The sequence below is a fragment of the Lissotriton helveticus genome, chromosome 8 (genome assembly GCF_964261635.1).
Source record: "Lissotriton helveticus chromosome 8, aLisHel1.1, whole genome shotgun sequence".
NCBI lineage: Eukaryota > Metazoa > Chordata > Amphibia > Caudata > Salamandridae > Lissotriton > Lissotriton helveticus.
The window spans coordinates 1,485,366,348-1,485,385,294 of record NC_136069.1 but is presented as its reverse complement, the minus strand read 5'-3'; the positions used below and the strand labels follow the sequence as shown (position 1 = coordinate 1,485,385,294).

The following is an 18,947-nucleotide window of genomic DNA, read 5'->3' as shown; positions in this document are numbered from 1 at the left end:
TAACAAAAGAGGATTCTCCCACGCGGATATTCTTCGACAAACAATTGGAGTGACACAGTACATCGGCTTTCCAAGATTGGAAGGATCAGATAGGAGCGTAGTCAAACAAACATATGTAAGTGGCTTTACAGCAGTTCCCTGTGTTTAAGAAATAGACACAGAGTATAACTTAGGTATTTTATGACATATGATTGGGGTTTTTTCCACGTAGTTTTCCGCTGACACAACTCCACCACATCATATATTGGCCAGGAAATTAATTAGCAAACTGTACAAGTACCTGTGGGATATAAACAAATAAGTGGTTTAACTCTCAAACCCCTGCAGCTCCCAACAAGGCTTGAATGGTATTGAAGCAGCTGTTAATAATTTTGCTGTCACATTCTAAACGGATTAATATAATAATGCATACTTCCAACAGTGAATTTAAGTGTAGAATAACAAAGAACTATACATTACCACCTCCGGTAGGTAGATTACTAATCGGCGAAGATAACAGTGAAGTGTATATAATGGACTGAAACATTGATGGGGGGCGGAGCTAGCTCGCAGCCAAGATGGCTGCTTGAGCCGAGAGCTCCCCCGTCTCATCGACTATCCTACAATAATCCTGCATGATAACCTGCACCTGAAGACCTCTGATCGTACTTACTGCGAAGCTGGACTCTGGCAGACCCTGGCGAGTGAGAGTCTGACCCCTGGGCATCCCTGCTGGCCCGGTCGCGGACGCTGAGGCCCAGGGGCACGAGAGAGACCTGCGCCCAGGTGACGGAGGCGGGCCAGAGTCTGCGACGTGGCCGGGATTGAAGAAGGACGCCGGAGGGAGCGCCGGCAGCTAGAGGGCCTCGGAGCGACCCTCTCCCCGCACCTCCTGGAGGAGTGTCTGTGGCAGCGTTTGCCAGAGTAACCTCCACGGCCTGGATGGTGAGCATCCCCGGCACTGGGATCTGCGGTGCGACTCCCTGAGGCCTGGTGCGGCCCACAAAGCGCAAAGACCTGATCAGCGTCCCCGGCCGGGGAACGGAGGTGGCTTATGTTACTCCGCCCGACAGCGGCACATTACACGGAAGAGTCTGGACCCCGGGGGTGGCCTGTGCTTCCCCGCCCATCAGCGGCGCCCGATACTGGACCGGAGAGTGGTGGCGAGAGGCAGCGCTGCACGACCTGGGATCTGGGGGAGGAGCTGGGTCTTTGGCCGCAGTCCGCGCTGAGCTCCTCGCGCCAGCGAGAGCCCTGGGTCCCACACTGGGGCTTGGAGTGGCGATACTGGGGACTTACGAGCTCTGAGTGAGCCTCATGCGGAGAAGTTGAGTGAGGTCAGGGCAGCAGCTCATTGTCCATACACTAGGGCCCTGTACAGTACTGCGCGCCCAACAAGACGATACGGCGAGGAGAGCGTGAAGATACAGACATGGTGGCCTCATAGACGGTTGGCTCGAGGTGACGGTGAGCTTGCTGCGCACAGGGTCGCGGGGACGGCGGCTGGGGTGATTGCTTGGGGACCTGGCGGCCCTGGATCAGTCAGAGGCCTGGTGAGTGGACAATTGCTCCGCCCCCCTCCTACATGTGCACAGGATATTGTGGTCTACTATTGGGGAGCAGGGACGCCAAGAGTGACCGAGGGCACGACAACAGCGCTCCTACCTAATGCCCCGGCGAGGCCGGGCTGGCCACAATCCCGGAATTGATGTTCGTTTGCCCACAGCAGGGAAGAACTGGGTAACTCGAGGAGGAAGATGCTGCGAGGCCGGGGGTCCTGGAAGGAGCGTTGCAACCCCGGCTGCGGCCTACATGTTTTCCCTTCCCCCCCTCCCCCGTGATCATCAGTGGAGACAGCGTGGGGAGACACTGGCACCTTCCGTGCGCAAGTAGGGCCCCGGTCTGGGGCGAGGAGAACTGAATAAACTGTGGCCAGGTGTCCCGACGTGCGTGCCCTGTGCGGCGCTGAGTGCCTAATGCGGTGGTCCCGCTAGAGAGGAGCGGAGAGCAAGCACTGGTGGCTGGGCGGGCGGGCGGAGGGGTGACGCGGTGGAGCCCAGGCCGCGCATAAGAGCTCTGTGATGGCGGCTGGGAGCACCGCTGAAGGTCCTGTGACATCTTGTGGAATTGGGGGTGGCCTCCCTCCCCCCTCCACACATCGGGGTCTTGGCGATCTGCCCTTGGGGGGCTGGATTCTCTAAAGGGCCAATAGCGGAATGACCCTGCGCCCACATGCTGCCCCGGTGTGTCTGAAGACATGCAGCGATCTCCTACGATCTGCGAGGCGATCCTGTTAGTTAGTGCCCTGGGGCAGGAGAGTACCGTAAGGCAGTCGGACTGGTCTGGGGGATCAGCAGATCGGGCTGAGGTCCGCAGTCCTGACGTGCAGTGCTGCTGCTGGTCTCTGGACTGTGCTGCTGCATCCTAGACTTCAACCCATAGTCCCTGCCTGCTCCGGACGGTGATTGTGCACTGGGCCCTGTCAGGATGGGGTGCACAGATAGAACTCAGACGAAGCTATCTTTTGATCCTAAGAACAACAAATCTGGAGATACCGCGTCGGGGAAAGACCAGGGTGATCGGGAGCCACGGAGGAACTCCCCCAGAAAGATATCCACGGCCTACTAATAACAAGGGAGAAGAGCCTGCAGGGGTGAATAGCTTCATTGGGCACCAAAATGGATGCGCTCAATCTGAATCTAGGTCTATATCTATTCTCATCAGGTCATCAATGTGTTGCTGTAACATCATCTTATTAGCCTTCACTTCTCTCGGGACGGGTCTTCTCACACAGATTGTAGCACAAAGACTACAAATGGTGGGACCACACTGGATGCAAAGGCAACAAGAGAAGAGAATAGCCAAAACCATACCAAGGAACGTCAAGATCTTCCATCCCCATGTGGACAGTAGTCCCCAAAACCATCCTGTCAATGACCAATCTCCTTCGTCTACGTGAATAGACTCCGAGATCTTGTGCAATCTAGAGACGGCCTGGTACATTGTCTGGGCATTATCTGGTATGTATATACAGCAACTGGATCCGATAAATTTGCATACTCCTCCTCGATCTGCAAGTATAATATCTAAAACCATACGGTTCTGCAAAGTCATAAGGCGGTCCGCTTGAAGCTCCGCTGTAATATTACTCGCTCCAGCTGTTTCGTTAATGGTAGCTTCAACTACGCGGACAAGCTGTCGAATATGCCTACTATTCATCATAGGACCCCAAAAGGGCAGGAAACCCTTAAAGAAGTCTCCTACTTCCTGTGCAGCAGTATCTTCCTGATCGAAGACACCTCTACCATATCTTGTTCTATGATAGTCTGAGGAGGCATTATATGTCGGGGGAAGCAGAAACGCCACATAACACGTTCCTGAAAAATCAGGTGGCAACCAAGTGTAGGCTCTGTTGTGACAAACAAAATATGTACCTCTAGCTGGCACAAACGGTGGAGAAGTTCTGGATGCATAAACGTAGGTGTGATCACAAACACTTTTACCTAACTGAGCTCTCGGATTCCGACCATTACCCTGTAAGCAAAATTGACCTCGATGTGGCACAATCCAAATAGGAGGAGACCTTTTTCGTCTCTCCTTCTCTGTCAACTTAGCACTGTATCCAGTCACATTCCAACCAATGTAAGGCAGCACCTCATCCTTAGGGATAGCCTTGTACGCATCAATATCTCTGATCATATCGGCTATTCCCTTTAATAAGGCACTATTGCTCGGATTGTCTTTCATGAACGTAAAGGATATACCTCATTGGCATAGATGAACATAGTCTGGAAAGCCCATGCAGAACCATTAAAACTAAAGGGCAAAACCAAATATGGCATGCCTCTATCTGTTGTATGAGGCAAAAGACAACACACCCAACAATTAGTGGTATTGACTACTAACTGATGCTGCTGCAACAGCTGAATAAACGAATTGTTGACAAACTCTGATCTCCTTATCTGTTCGTGTTCAGGCAAAGTATGAAATTGGTGCGAAGAAACAGTAGTAAAGGAAAGCATAGGTTGAGAAGTTGGTGCAGACTTCAATTGTGTAGAAGGAACAAACCAGAATATAGTAGCTAATGGAATACATAAAAGTATTAAAATAGATAAAGCTATACCACACTTGGAGAACAACATTCTATAATATCGTTTTTTCATTAAGGGTGGGCGTAGTTCGCGAAGTAGCGCTACGCGAAGTGCACTTCGCGAACTTCACGTAGCACTACGCGAGCTGCGTAGTAGCATGTTTGCACTGTGCAAGATGCGTTTTCAATGATTGCACAGTGCGGACAAGCATCCGGCACTGTGCAAGCATTGAAAACGGCATCTTGCACAGTGCGACTGTAGTTTTCTGCTGCTCGAGTAGATTATTACTCGAGCGGCAGCTTTCTCAACGCGAACAGGTAGTTTCTCATTGAGAGCGGGCGCGACCATGCGCAACCACTCACAATGAGAAACCTGACCTCCTCGCGTTGAGAATCTCGCCGGGATGTCATTTTGCTTGCTCGCGGTCGCGAACATGACGTTCAGGACCGCGAACAAGCAAAAAATGACCGCTGCACTACGCTACGCTGCACTACGCATGCTCGCACTGTGCTACGTGCAGCTCGCGTAGTGCGAAGTTGCGAAAACTTCGCAAACTCCGCGAGCGTAGCGTAGTGCTTCGCCCAGGGTTATTTTTCATCTCTTGCTTTTTATCGTCATTCCTCAATACAATCTTCATTTTCTAATGTTGCTCACGCAATCTTGACAGAGTACTTCAGCTGTGATTATTAGCAGGTCGTAGGGACACCGCAAGTCCTGCAGACCTATTGCCACTACTCAGGTCACCAACTGAACCGTTGGTACTCCTACGTGACCCTGCAACAGGCAAATGGTAACCAATCAAAAATTTAACAGAAAACCATAATACAATATCAGAAAAAGCAAGAGAAAAAGAAAAACAAAAGTAAAATGCAAAATACTCGAAGAAATTGTCTCTTTTTGATCTCAGTGTGGAAAAAAATAATGTTCAAAGTCTCTTTATTTATTCCGAGATCGGAGGTTGTAACGTAATTTAGTCGGCACAGTTTGGTCTGTAAACAAAAGTTCAGGTTCGGTAGTGTTCAATCTCAAACGTGGAGGAACAGCTTCTTGCAACACATTGTCATTTTCCAGTTCAGATTTAGTCCATTCAAGCTGTGCGTCACTAAAAGGGATAAACCTAGGGACACGTTCTCCTTCAAAATCTCCCACACCCTCCCTAACCCAAGTGTCGTACGGCAAAGGCAGGGGTACGCGCTTGGTATGGGCAGCGTTCACCCAATTCTTTTTTCCAAACACCTTAACCGCAGTCCGAGTAGCCAAAAGAATTTGGTGGGGACCAGTCCAACGAAACTGTAGGTTCTTCGTTTGTTGGAAGTTACGCACGAGCACCCATTGTCCTGGATTGAGGGTATGGCCTGGGTCCACAGATGCTGATGGGAGCTGGTTGTGGACCTGTTGATGAAGGACACGTAGTTTAATAGTCAAATCGTGCAAGTAGTCAATTAGCATAGGATGTTCGATGTCGCTATATTCCTTCGGTCTAGGGACACCCCAAACGTTGGCAGGACGCCCAAACACAATCTCATATGGGCTAAGTCCCACACGAGAATGCACTGTTGTCCTTGTCGACATAAGAGCCAACGGCAAAGCATCGGGCCATGTAAGGCCAGTGCTTGCTTGCACTTTCGCTAACTTAATTTGAATTTAAAAACACTTGTAAAGCGCACTTTTACCTGGCGGTTTCATGGCGCTAGGACTTTTGAACATCGGGTAGCAGCTGGAAGGAGACTAAACGGGGAAGGCATGCAGGCAGAGATGAGTTTTTAAGGTCTTACGAAAATCTTGATAAAGTGAGATTGAGCGAACATTGGGGGGAAGAGAGTTCCAGAGAGTAGGGCCGAGAACCGCAAACTTCGCCCCCCCCCATCCTCATCTTCCTGAAGCGTGGGACAGAGAGGAGGGATTGAGAAGAGGAGCGAAGCTCTCTGGCAGGTATGGAACTGGAAATTGCCGAGTTTATAAAGGCTGGGGCAGTTCCAGTTCGGGCCTGAAACACAGTACAGCCCAATTTGAAGAGGGCCTTCTCCCTAATAGGCAGCCAGTGCAAGTTCTTAAGTACAGCAGTGGCATGATGGGACTTAGGACGCACTTTTTACTTAATGCATTTGATGTACTAATTGTATATTTTTTAAAAGTTCGTTTTTAACTCACCACTATTGTTGTATTAATAATCACCACCCTCAGCCCCGTTCCATCGCGGCTCTGTGCCGTTTGTGTGGAGGGCAGGGTCAGCCCCATTGTGCCCCAGCGCTGGCTCACCAATCCGAAGGGAGGTAGTGTTTCAGCTGGGGGCGGGGCTCAGGACATAAGTAGGAGCGCGATAGGGCAGCTCGATTGACTAGCAGGGTGGTGGCAGCACTCTGTGTGGTTTGATAAGAGCTTGAGCAGATTGCGACGGGATCCTCTTCTGCACGCTACTGATGCCAATTGAAACGCTTACTGATTGAAATCTTAAAATCTTTCCCAACTTTTAAACGCACTTTTTACTTAATGCAATTGATGTACTAATTGTATATTTTTTAAAAGTTCGTTTTTAACTCGCCACTATTGTTGTATTAATAATCACCACCCTCAGCCCCGTTCCATCGCGGCTCTGTGCCGTTTGTGTGGAGGGCAGGGTCAGCTCCATTGTGCCTCAGTGCTGGCTCACCAATCCGAAGGGAGGTAGTGTTTCAGCTGGGGGCGGGGCTCAGGACATAAAATGGCTACCCGGAAGCGCAGCGGTAGAGCGCCGTCTCCGCGCCGAAGCCGCGCCAAAGGGGTGCCAGTCTGCGCCAGTCTGCGCTGGACTCGCGCCCAGCGCCCAACCCCCTGGCCGGCTACCACACCATCCCAGTAAGTTACTGACATACTATTCCTCTGATTTGTTAGATATCAAAAACACCATGCTCCGGCACGATTGCTCACACCTCAACTTAGAAGAGTGGTCCAACGTGACTCATATAGCCTGTCCAAACTGCAATTTTAAATTTACTCGCTCCCTTACTCAGACACCACTTGTCCCAGGGGCATCTTGTAATGAGGCCACACACATTAAACGCGGACTGGTGAACGCTAGATCTATGTGTAAACATAGAGAAGATGTGGCGGAATTAATATCAGCACACAAACTGGATATTCTGTTTATAACAGAGACATGGGCCGACTTGGCTTCCGACCCCGATCTTGTGACAGCCGTCCCTGAGGGCTACTATATCGTCAGACAAGATAGACCGGCAGGGAAAAAAGGGGGCGGTCTTGCCATAATTCTACGGCTAGATCTAGCAGTAAAAACCGGAACTTCAGATAACATTCCTGCAGAAACATTATTTTTTTTTATCACTTTATCTCCCATCCAAATGTTCAATGGAGTTCTGCTCTATCGTCCCCCAGCGGCCCGAGCGCCTTTTCTCCAATCTATTAGTACTTTATTAGAAACCGTGCCAGAAGCCTCAGATTTTACAATACTTGGAGATTTTAACTTTCATTTAGAAAGCACAACAGATAAAGATACACTGAGCCTTATTGAGGACTTCAAGGCAGTTGGCCTAAATCAGCTAGTTACCTCACCTACGCACAAAGCAGGTCATGTTCTTGACGGCTTATTCACGAACAATCCGGCCATTACTCCCCCCTACTGTTACTCCTATTGTATGGTCAGATCATGCAGTGGTGGTCTTCTATGCCCGTGTTAAAAAATACAAAAATCAACACTCGACAAAAAAACAACATACGTCTTGTAGGGACTGGAAAAACATAAATACGAATACACTAATCGAGAAACTAGATAATAATAAACCATCCAAAGTGTCAGACTCTCAACTAGCAGCAAATAACTATAACCAATGGCTCACAGACACCTTTAATCTAGTAGCGCCTCTAAAGAGATTGCGCCCAAATCGTGCAATACCATCAGCCCCTTGGTTCTCCGAACGGTTACGATTGGAAAGACTGAAATGCCGCAATCTAGAAAGGTGCTGGCGAGCTAAGTACGACAACAACGATAAAGAAAGATACAAACAAGTGCTATCTGGCTATAGGAAGATGTTAAGACTGGAAAAAAGCAAATATTTTTGTGAACAAATAGAAAAAGCCCAGAACTCCAGTAGGCAACTATATCAGGTAGTGGCAACACTAACAACTATAATTCAGAGAAAATATGTAGTCGGCCCTTGGCACTCCTTAGTTAGTATTTGCTCAATTATAATAATCGTTACTCTAGGTGCTTGATCCAGCTATTGCGTGCTATCAGGAACCATGGGGCTGCCTTTCCCCCTGTTTCTCTAATATTTCAAAAATCTGTGGGTTGTAACTCACGGTCACTCCCAGACCTGATGCACAGCTTTACTCCTTTTAACTACTGTTCAAAAATATTCTCAAAGTTCTCAAACTTCAACCTTACATGAATTGAATTTTAAACATGGTTTTATTCACCAATTAGTTCATCAAATTATTTTTCTGTGGTTATCACAAATTTTTTAAAACATGATTATTTTCAACATTCAATTTATACAGTTACTCTTTGGTGTGAATTCCATCACACTTAACACAGCCCATAACATAATTCATTTTGAACTGCAAACAAAAGTTCAATTCGGCCCGATGCATTTCGGGACCCTGTCCCTTCTTCGGGGGCCTTCCTATGGACACAAAATTAAATAGTCTGTATTACTCTCTTCATTATTCAAACATCGTTTCAACTCATAGGCACGTTCCGGCCTCAAATCTACCACCAAGTTTCCATCATCATATGTTCACATAACACTGTGTATAAAACACATAAGAATACTCCCAATTTTCTATTTACTCTCTGTAAAACATGTCATGGCATATTCCTTATTATTAATATCTTTACACTCGTATCAATATGATGGTGCTTATTTCATCCATGGGGTGCCTGCCTTGCTGTTAAAGTGATTCCAAGGTTAAACATTGCCTCTTTGGGGATTCCTACGTTGTACCCATTGGACCCATGGTTTGTAGCCGAAACCCGCTAAACATTTCTTAATGTGTGTTCCTCATTCCATATATACAAATGTATCGTGCTGTTTACCTTGTCTAACGCGATGATATGCTGCTTGCTTCTCAGGAATAAACGTGGACGGCTAACTGCTCATAACGTGCTAAAAAAATGAAGTGTGAGTGTGATTAATGTTTGCACTCACTTAAGATTGACCTGCTAACGTGTACCAACTTATCGTTACTCTGCATTATTTACCTTGAACGCACTCGGCAATGACCGACTTCTAATCAGGGTGTGCAATTTTCAAAGCGTTTCTTCCTTCGTGTTCACAGTTTCTGTTTGTAAAAAAATATGTGTCAGACGAACTATTCTATGCGTGCATTTGCTTAATCTTAATAAAGTGAAGTTTCAGGCAAAAGCCATCCGGGAAACTCACCGGCTGCTCCGTAATCTTGTTACTCTCAATGGTGACCGTTCACCGCGAATAGTCTCGCGTTCGTACAAACGCGACTTATCTAACTCTCACTGACCTCGTTTCCTCTGGGAATAGGAAGGCGCCATGTTGGAATGGTGTCAACTATGCGGAAAGCGGGAAGGAATCTATGTTTAATACTCATCTGGCACTACGTTTGTGTGATTTGCTACTTCTAAAAACAAACGAAAATGATGTGCAGAAATGAACATAAATGTTATGTACAATCCTCAGTCTACCTCACTGGGCGTTATTACTGTTCATGCTAGTGAATACACTGTGTGCCTGCAATTACTCGGTTCTGCATAAATGACGTATCAATTAGAATGTATTTACAAATGTAGTGTACATGATAAGTGTGTAGAACACATATTATTCAACAATTATATCCACATTATTCCCAATTAATTTTTCAAACAATTTTTCAATTTTTACAAAAAGCAAGCCATATCCAATTTGTCATTTAATCCACGGGGCTCCATGGTTTCAAATTTTTTGATCAGCATTATTTCCCTTTGGGATAAGAATTTTTGATTGTCCCTCCCTGGTTTTACTTCGATTTTCTCTATCACTAAGAATCTTAATTGGGAGATATTGTGCTTTTTTTCTAACCAATGTGCTGCTAAGTTAGAGTTGGTGTTTTTAGTTCTTATCATACTTTTGTGTTCTCCTATTCTAGTCTTAACTTTCCTTTCTGTTTTCCCTATGTACATCAGCCCACACGGGCATTTGATACCGTAGATTACGAAGTTAGAGTTGCAATCTGCTGATAATTTCAGTGGTATTTGTTTACCCGTTCTTGGATGTGATACAAATGTTTGTTGCATTACATTGTTGCAATTAATACAGTTATTGCATTTCTTCATTCCCTTGTGCTCCGTTAGTTGTGGTTTCCTTTTCGATTTTAATTCCTCCTTTAAGTTTTTGCTTCTTTTATAGGCAAAGATCGGTCTTTCTGCGAAAATCTTGTTGAAATCTTCATCTTGTTGTAATAGTTCCCAACGGTTTACAATGATCTTTTTTATATTCCGGGATTTGGTGGAATATTTAGAAACGAAGACACTCCTTTGCTTAGTTTTAGGTGTTTTCACATTTTTAAGTAGACTTTCACGACTCAAATTTTTGACCTTTTCTTCAGCTTTGTTGATACACGTTGCTGGATATCCCCTTTCTTGAAACTTATTCTTGATCCTCTGCATATCTACTTCTTGTGCTTCTGGGGATGAACATATTCTTTTACTTCTTAACATTTGTGAAAATGGTAAGTTTTCAATTAGTTGTGGAGTGTGAAAGCTGCTGAATAACAAGGTATTATTGCGGTCAGTAGGTTTGACATAAGTTTGAGTTTTCAACTTCATCTGACTTCTGGTGATTTGCACGTCCAAGAATGATATTTCTTTCTCATTAATCAAGTGCGAAAATGTAATCCTGGGATTTTTTTGATTCAGATCTTGAATGTTTTCCACTAAAGTTTCAGGTGAACCTTTCCAAATCAAAAATATATCGTCTATAAAACGGCGATACATTAATAATGAGGTTGTCCATGCGTCATTGGTCAAAATGTACTGCTCCTCAAATTGCGCCATAAAAATATTAGCGTAAGTCGGTGCTCCTCCAAAACCCATACTGGTTCCACTGATCTGTAAGAAGAACTTGTTATCAAAATGAAAATAGCTGTGTTGTAAACAAAACATTAAGAGTTCAAGCAAAAATATTTTGTTGGCTCCAATGTCCTCCATTTGCAGTAATGCCCACTCTGTCGCTTCAATTCCTTCTTTCAGTGGTATAGACGTATAGAGTGAGTTCACATCTATAGTGCAGAATGTCCATTGGTCATTTTCTTTCAATTTTACTGTTTCCAGTAAATTTAAAAATTCAGTGGTGTCTTTAATGTTTGTTTTCCAGTTGGTTACAAATTTTTGCAAGAATGTATCTATGTACTTCCCTAATGGTTCAAATATTGAACCTACTCCCGAAACTATGGGTCTGAATGGTGGATTTTTCAAGTTCTTGTGCACCTTGGGGAGCATATAAATATGGGGTCTTTTTAATTCAGTGTCTACCAAGAATTGTGATGTTTTCGTTGTGATCCATCCCATATTTAAGGCATTTTACAAAATAGTATCCAAAGCTTTCCGTATATCATTGGTGGGGTCTCTTTCCAAAGGTAAATAGGTTGTCTCATCCATTAGGTGTTCCTCAATTTTTCTTTGGTAAAATGTTGCATCCATAATTATTAGAGCTCCACCTTTATCGGCTCTTTGAAACTCTAATGTCTTCAATTCTGCTAGTTCTTGTAGAATTCTTCTTTCATTTTTTGAAAAATTCGTTCTTTTTCTCGCTTGAAAGTTGAGTTTTGCTATGTCTTGGAGCACCAATTTTTCGAACATGTCAATAGTCTTATGAGAGGTTGGTGCTGTGAATGTACTCTTCGGCTTAAATTCTAAGTATTCTTTCGTGGCTGTTTGTGTCGGATCAGGGACTACATTGTTGAAGAAGTGGCGTAATCGAATAGTTCTCATAAATTTATAGAACGCTATTTCAGTTTCTGTTAGGTTGGAATTATACGTTGGTACAAATGATGTTCCTTTGTTTAGTACGTCTATTTGTTTCCTGCTTAATTCGATTGAAGAAATGTTGATGACTATGTCTTTCCGCTCCTTAAAAATGGTTTTTTTGTCGCTGTTTCTTTTTGCTTTTCCTCTTCTGATCTTGGTAGGTTTGTGCTGGTTTTGTCTGGCGGTTGAGTTGTCTCCTGTACCTGAGCCAAAAAAGAAGGATCCACTGTTGTACTCTTTTGCACTATTGCAGTTGTTACTGTTGACGTTGTTGGTATGTTTCTTTGAATTGGTGCTCTTGTGGCTGCTATTTCGCTATCTGAAACCACGCTTTCATTGGATGATGTGTGTTGTTGTTTCTGTGGTCTCCTTTGCGCGTACATTTCAGCCCAGGTGTAAACTTCGTTTAAACGATAATCTATTGTGTCCCTTTTAAATTTTCTTAATTTTCTTTCTTGAAGTTCTTTCTCATACTGATCCAGTCTTTTGTTGATTTCCTCCAGACGGCTGTTCCAATCTTCTTGCTCAAATCTTTTGGATGTGTCTCTTTGCAAATTGAATATTTCTTCTTCTAGTTCTCTGATTGACTTGGATAATTCTTCTATGATTAGTAGGATTAAATCGAGAGAGCACTTGTTAAGCACTGAGTACCATCTTTCCATGAAGGCTTTGTTGTGTTGTAGTCTGAATAAGAGGGGTTTAATCGCCAATCTCAGCCCTCTGGGGATACGCTGATGCTTGTGGTACTGAATGAGTGTAGTTGCGTGTAACCTCTGATTGAGTTCTCTTCGCATGACAAATTCCATGTTTTTTAATTGTTGTATCGCTGAGCCTTGGTGGGACTCGAAGCTTTTAGTAGCCTTAATTAATCCGTAGATTTCCTTGGCTTCATCTTCCGTGAATGCTTTGGTGTTGGCTCTATTATCTGTTGTGCCAGCTATACTTTCAAAAGTTGACATTGTGTTCACGTGGGTGCTCTGGTCGACGTGGGCAGTTAGGTTACTATAATTCAGAGAAAATATGTAGTCGGCCCTTGGCACTCCTTAGTTAGTATTTGCTCAATTATAATAATCGTTACTCTAGGTGCTTGATCCAGCTATTGCGTGCTATCAGGAACCATGGGGCTGCCTTTCCCCCTGTTTCTCTAATATTTCAAAAATCTGTGGGTTGTAACTCACGGTCACTCCCAGACCTGATGCACAGCTTTACTCCTTTTAACTACTGTTCAAAAATATTCTCAAAGTTCTCAAGCTTCAACCTTACATGAATTGAATTTTAAACATGGTTTTATTCACCAATTAGTTCATCAAATTATTTTTCTGTGGTTATCACAAATTTTTTAAAACATGATTATTTTCAACATTCAATTTATACAGTTACTCTTTGGTGTGAATTCCATCACACTTAACACAGCCCATAACATAATTCATTTTGAACTGCAAACAAAAGTTCAATTCGGCCCGATGCATTTCGGGACCCTGTCCCTTCTTCGGGGGCCTTCCTATGGACACAAAATTAAATAGTCTGTATTACTCTCTTCATTATTCAAACATCGTTTCAACTCATAGGCACGTTCCGGCCTCAAATCTACCACCAAGTTTCCATCATCATATGTTCACATAACACTGTGTATAAAACACATAAGAATACTCCCAATTTTCTATTTACTCTCTGTAAAACATGTCATGGCATATTCCTTATTATTAATATCTTTACACTCGTATCAATATGATGGTGCTTATTTCATCCATGGGGTGCCTGCCTTGCTGTTAAAGTGATTCCAAGGTTAAACATTGCCTCTTTGGGGATTCCTACGTTGTACCCATTGGACCCATGGTTTGTAGCCGAAACCCGCTAAACATTTCTTAATGTGTGTTCCTCATTCCATATATACAAATGTATCGTGCTGTTTACCTTGTCTAACGCGATGATATGCTGCTTGCTTCTCAGGAATAAACGTGGACGGCTAACTGCTCATAACGTGCTAAAAAAATGAAGTGTGAGTGTGATTAATGTTTGCACTCACTTAAGATTGACCTGCTAACGTGTACCAACTTATCGTTACTCTGCATTATTTACCTTGAACGCACTCGGCAATGACCGACTTCTAATCAGGGTGTGCAATTTTCAAAGCGTTTCTTCCTTCGTGTTCACAGTTTCTGTTTGTAATAAAATATGTGTCAGACGAACTATTCTATGCGTGCATTTGCTTAATCTTAATAAAGTGAAGTTTCAGGCAAAAGCCATCCGGGAAACTCACCGGCTGCTCCGTAATCTTGTTACTCTCAATGGTGACCGTTCAGCGCGAATAGTCTCGCGTTCGTACAAACACGACTTATCTAACTCTCACTGACCTCGTTTCCTCTGGGAATAGGAAGGCGCCATGTTGGAATGGTGTCAACTATGCGGAAAGCGGGAAGGAATCTATGTTTAATACTCATCTGGCACTACGTTTGTGTGATTTGCTACTTCTAAAAACAAACGAAAATGATGTGCAGAAATGAACATAAATGTTATGTACAATCCTCAGTCTACCTCACTGGGCGTTATTACTGTTCATGCTAGTGAATACACTGTGTGCCTGCAATTACTCGGTTCTGCATAAATGACGTATCAATTAGAATGTATTTACAAATGTAGTGTACATGATAAGTGTGTAGAACACATATTATTCAACAATTATATCCACATTATTCCCAATTAATTTTTCAAACAATTTTTCAATTTTTACAAAAAGCAAGCCATATCCAATTTGTCATTTAATCCACGGGGCTCCATGGTTTCAAATTTTTTGATCAGCATTATTTCCCTTTGGGATAAGAATTTTTGATTGTCCCTCCCTGGTTTTACTTCGATTTTCTCTATCACTAAGAATCTTAATTGGGAGATATTGTGCTTTTTTTCTAACCAATGTGCTGCTAAGTTAGAGTTGGTGTTTTTAGTTCTTATCATACTTTTGTGTTCTCCTATTCTAGTCTTAACTTTCCTTTCTGTTTTCCCTATGTACATCAGCCCACACGGGCATTTGATACCGTAGATTACGAAGTTAGAGTTGCAATCTGCTGATAATTTCAGTGGTATTTGTTTACCCGTTCTTGGATGTGATACAAATGTTTGTTGCATTACATTGTTGCAATTAATACAGTTATTGCATTTCTTCATTCCCTTGTGCTCCGTTAGTTGTGGTTTCCTTTTCGATTTTAATTCCTCCTTTAAGTTTTTGCTTCTTTTATAGGCAAAGATCGGTCTTTCTGCGAAAATCTTGTTGAAATCTTCATCTTGTTGTAATAGTTCCCAACGGTGACCGTGAGTTACAACCCACAGATTTTTGAAATATTAGAGAAACAGGGGGAAAGGCAGCCCCATGGTTCCTGATAGCACGCAATAGCTGGATCAAGCACCTAGAGTAACGATTATTATAATTGAGCAAATACTAACTAAGGAGTGCCAAGGGCCGACTACATATTTTCTCTGAATTATAGTAACCTAACTGCCCACGTCGACCAGAGCACCCACGTGAACACAATGTCAACTTTTGAAAGTATAGCTGGCACAACAGATAATAGAGCCAACACCAAAGCATTCACGGAAGATGAAGCCAAGGAAATCTACGGATTAATTAAGGCTACTAAAAGCTTCGAGTCCCACCAAGGCTCAGCGATACAACAATTAAAAAACATGGAATTTGTCATGCGAAGAGAACTCAATCAGAGGTTACACGCAACTACACTCATTCAGTACCACAAGCATCAGCGTATCCCCAGAGGGCTGAGATTGGCGATTAAACCCCTCTTATTCAGACTACAACACAACAAAGCCTTCATGGAAAGATGGTACTCAGTGCTTAACAAGTGCTCTCTCGATTTAATCCTACTAATCATAGAAGAATTATCCAAGTCAATCAGAGAACTAGAAGAAGAAATATTCAATTTGCAAAGAGACACATCCAAAAGATTTGAGCAAGAAGATTGGAACAGCCGTCTGGAGGAAATCAACAAAAGACTGGATCAGTATGAGAAAGAACTTCAAGAAAGAAAATTAAGAAAATTTAAAAGGGACACAATAGATTATCGTTTAAACGAAGTTTACACCTGGGCTGAAATGTACGCGCAAAGGAGACCACAGAAACAACAACACACATCATCCAATGAAAGCGTGGTTTCAGATAGCGAAATAGCAGCCACAAGAGCACCAATTCAAAGAAACATACCAACAACGTCAACAGTAACAACTGCAATAGTGCAAAAGAGTACAACAGTGGATCCTTCTTTTTTGGCTCAGGTACAGGAGACAACTCAACCGCCAGACAAAACCAGCACAAACCTACCAAGATCAGAAGAGGAAAAGCAAAAAGAAACAGCGACAAAAAAACCATTTTTAAGGAGCGGAAAGACATAGTCATCAACATTTCTTCAATCGAATTAAGCAGGAAACAAATAGACGTACTAAACAAAGGAACATCATTTGTACCAACGTATAATTCCAACCTAACAGAAACTGAAATAGCGTTCTATAAATTTATGAGAACTATTCGATTACGCCACTTCTTCAACAATGTAGTCCCTGATCCGACACAAACAGCCACGAAAGAATACTTAGAATTTAAGCCGAAGAGTACATTCACAGCACCAACCTCTCATAAGACTATTGACATGTTCGAAAAATTGGTGCTCCAAGACATAGCAAAACTCAACTTTCAAGCGAGAAAAAGAACGAATTTTTCAAAAAATGAAAGAAGAATTCTACAAGAACTAGCAGAATTGAAGACATTAGAGTTTCAAAGAGCCGATAAAGGTGGAGCTCTAATAATTATGGATGCAACATTTTACCAAAGAAAAATTGAGGAACACCTAATGGATGAGACAACCTATTTACCTTTGGAAAGAGACCCCACCAATGATATACGGAAAGCTTTGGATACTATTTTGTAAAATGCCTTAAATATGGGATGGATCACAACGAAAACATCACAATTCTTGGTAGACACTGAATTAAAAAGACCCCATATTTATATGCTCCCCAAGGTGCACAAGAACTTGAAAAATCCACCATTCAGACCCATAGTTTCGGGAGTAGGTTCAATATTTGAACCATTAGGGAAGTACATAGATACATTCTTGCAAAAATTTGTAACCAACTGGAAAACAAACATTAAAGACACCACTGAATTTTTAAATTTACTGGAAACAGTAAAATTGAAAGAAAATGACCAATGGACATTCTGCACTATAGATGTGAACTCACTCTATACGTCTATACCACTGAAAGAAGGAATTGAAGCGACAGAGTGGGCATTACTGCAAATGGAGGACATTGGAGCCAACAAAATATTTTTGCTTGAACTCTTAATGTTTTGTTTACAACACAGCTATTTTCATTTTGATAACAAGTTCTTCTTACAGATCAGTGGAACCAGTATGGGTTTTGGAGGAGCACCGACTTACGCTAATATTTTTATGGCGCAATTTGAGGAGCAGTACATTTTGACCAATGACGCATGGACAACCTCATTATTAATGTATCGCCGTTTTATAGACGATATATTTTTGATTTGGAAAGGTTCACCTGAAACTTTAGTGGAAAACATTCAAGATCTGAATCAAAAAAATCCCAGGATTACATTTTCGCACTTGATTAATGAGAAAGAAATATCATTCTTGGACGTGCAAATCACCAGAAGTCAGATGAAGTTGAAAACTCAAACTTATGTCAAACCTACTGACCGCAATAATACCTTGTTATTCAGCAGCTTTCACACTCCACAACTAATTGAAAACTTACCATTTTCACAAATGTTAAGAAGTAAAAGAATATGTTCATCCCCAGAAGCACAAGAAGTAGATATGCAGAGGATCAAGAATAAGTTTCAAGAAAGGGGATATCCAGCAACGTGTATCAACAAAGCTGAAGAAAAGGTCAAAAATTTGAGTCGTGAAAGTCTACTTAAAAATGTGAAAACACCTAAAACTAAGCAAAGGAGTGTCTTCGTTTCTAAATATTCCACCAAATCCCGGAATATAAAAAAGATCATTGTAAACCGTTGGGAACTATTACAACAAGATGAAGATTTCAACAAGATTTTCGCAGAAAGACCGATCTTTGCCTATAAAAGAAGCAAAAACTTAAAGGAGGAATTAAAATCGAAAAGGAAACCACAACTAACGGAGCACAAGGGAATGAAGAAATGCAATAACTGTATTAATTGCAACAATGTAATGCAACAAACATTTGTATCACATCCAAGAACGGGTAAACAAATACCACTGAAATTATCAGCAGATTGCAACTCTAACTTCGTAATCTACGGTATCAAATGCCCGTGTGGGCTGATGTACATAGGGAAAACAGAAAGGAAAGTTAAGACTAGAATAGGAGAACACAAAAGTATGATAAGAACTAAAAACACCAACTCTAACTTAGCAGCACATTGGTTAGAAAAAAAGCACAATATCTCCCAATTAAGATTCTTAGTGATAGAGAAAATCGAAGTAAAACCAGGGAGGGACAATCAAAAATTCTTATCCCAAAGGGAAATAATGCTGATCAAAAAATTTGAAACCATGGAGCCCCGTGGATTAAATGACAAATTGGATATGGCTTGCTTTTTGTAAAAATTGAAAAATTGTTTGAAAAATTAATTGGGAATAATGTGGATATAATTGTTGAATAATATGTGTTCTACACACTTATCATGTACACTACATTTGTAAATACATTCTAATTGATACGTCATTTATGCAGAACCGAGTAATTGCAGGCACACAGTGTATTCACTAGCATGAACAGTAATAACGCCCAGTGAGGTAGACTGAGGATTGTACATAACATTTATGTTCATTTCTGCACATCATTTTCGTTTGTTTTTAGAAGTAGCAAATCACACAAACGTAGTGCCAGATGAGTAT

The 18,947-nt window shown here is 42.5% G+C and overlaps 1 protein-coding gene and 1 long non-coding RNA gene across 4 annotated transcripts in view; one reads left to right on the top strand and one right to left on the bottom strand.

Moving 5' to 3' along the window:
- Nucleotides 1–18,947, top strand: part of LOC144773424 (N-acetylated-alpha-linked acidic dipeptidase 2-like) — a 776,499-nt gene that overhangs the window by 168,897 nt on the left and 588,655 nt on the right. The window lies entirely within an intron of this gene.
- On the bottom strand, nt 13,528–14,185 carry LOC144772022 (uncharacterized). Its single transcript, XR_013599600.1, has 3 exons — nt 14,122–14,185; nt 13,957–14,026; nt 13,528–13,543 (listed from the first exon to the last, which is right to left on the bottom strand). It is a non-coding gene; the product is annotated as an uncharacterized LOC144772022 (long non-coding RNA).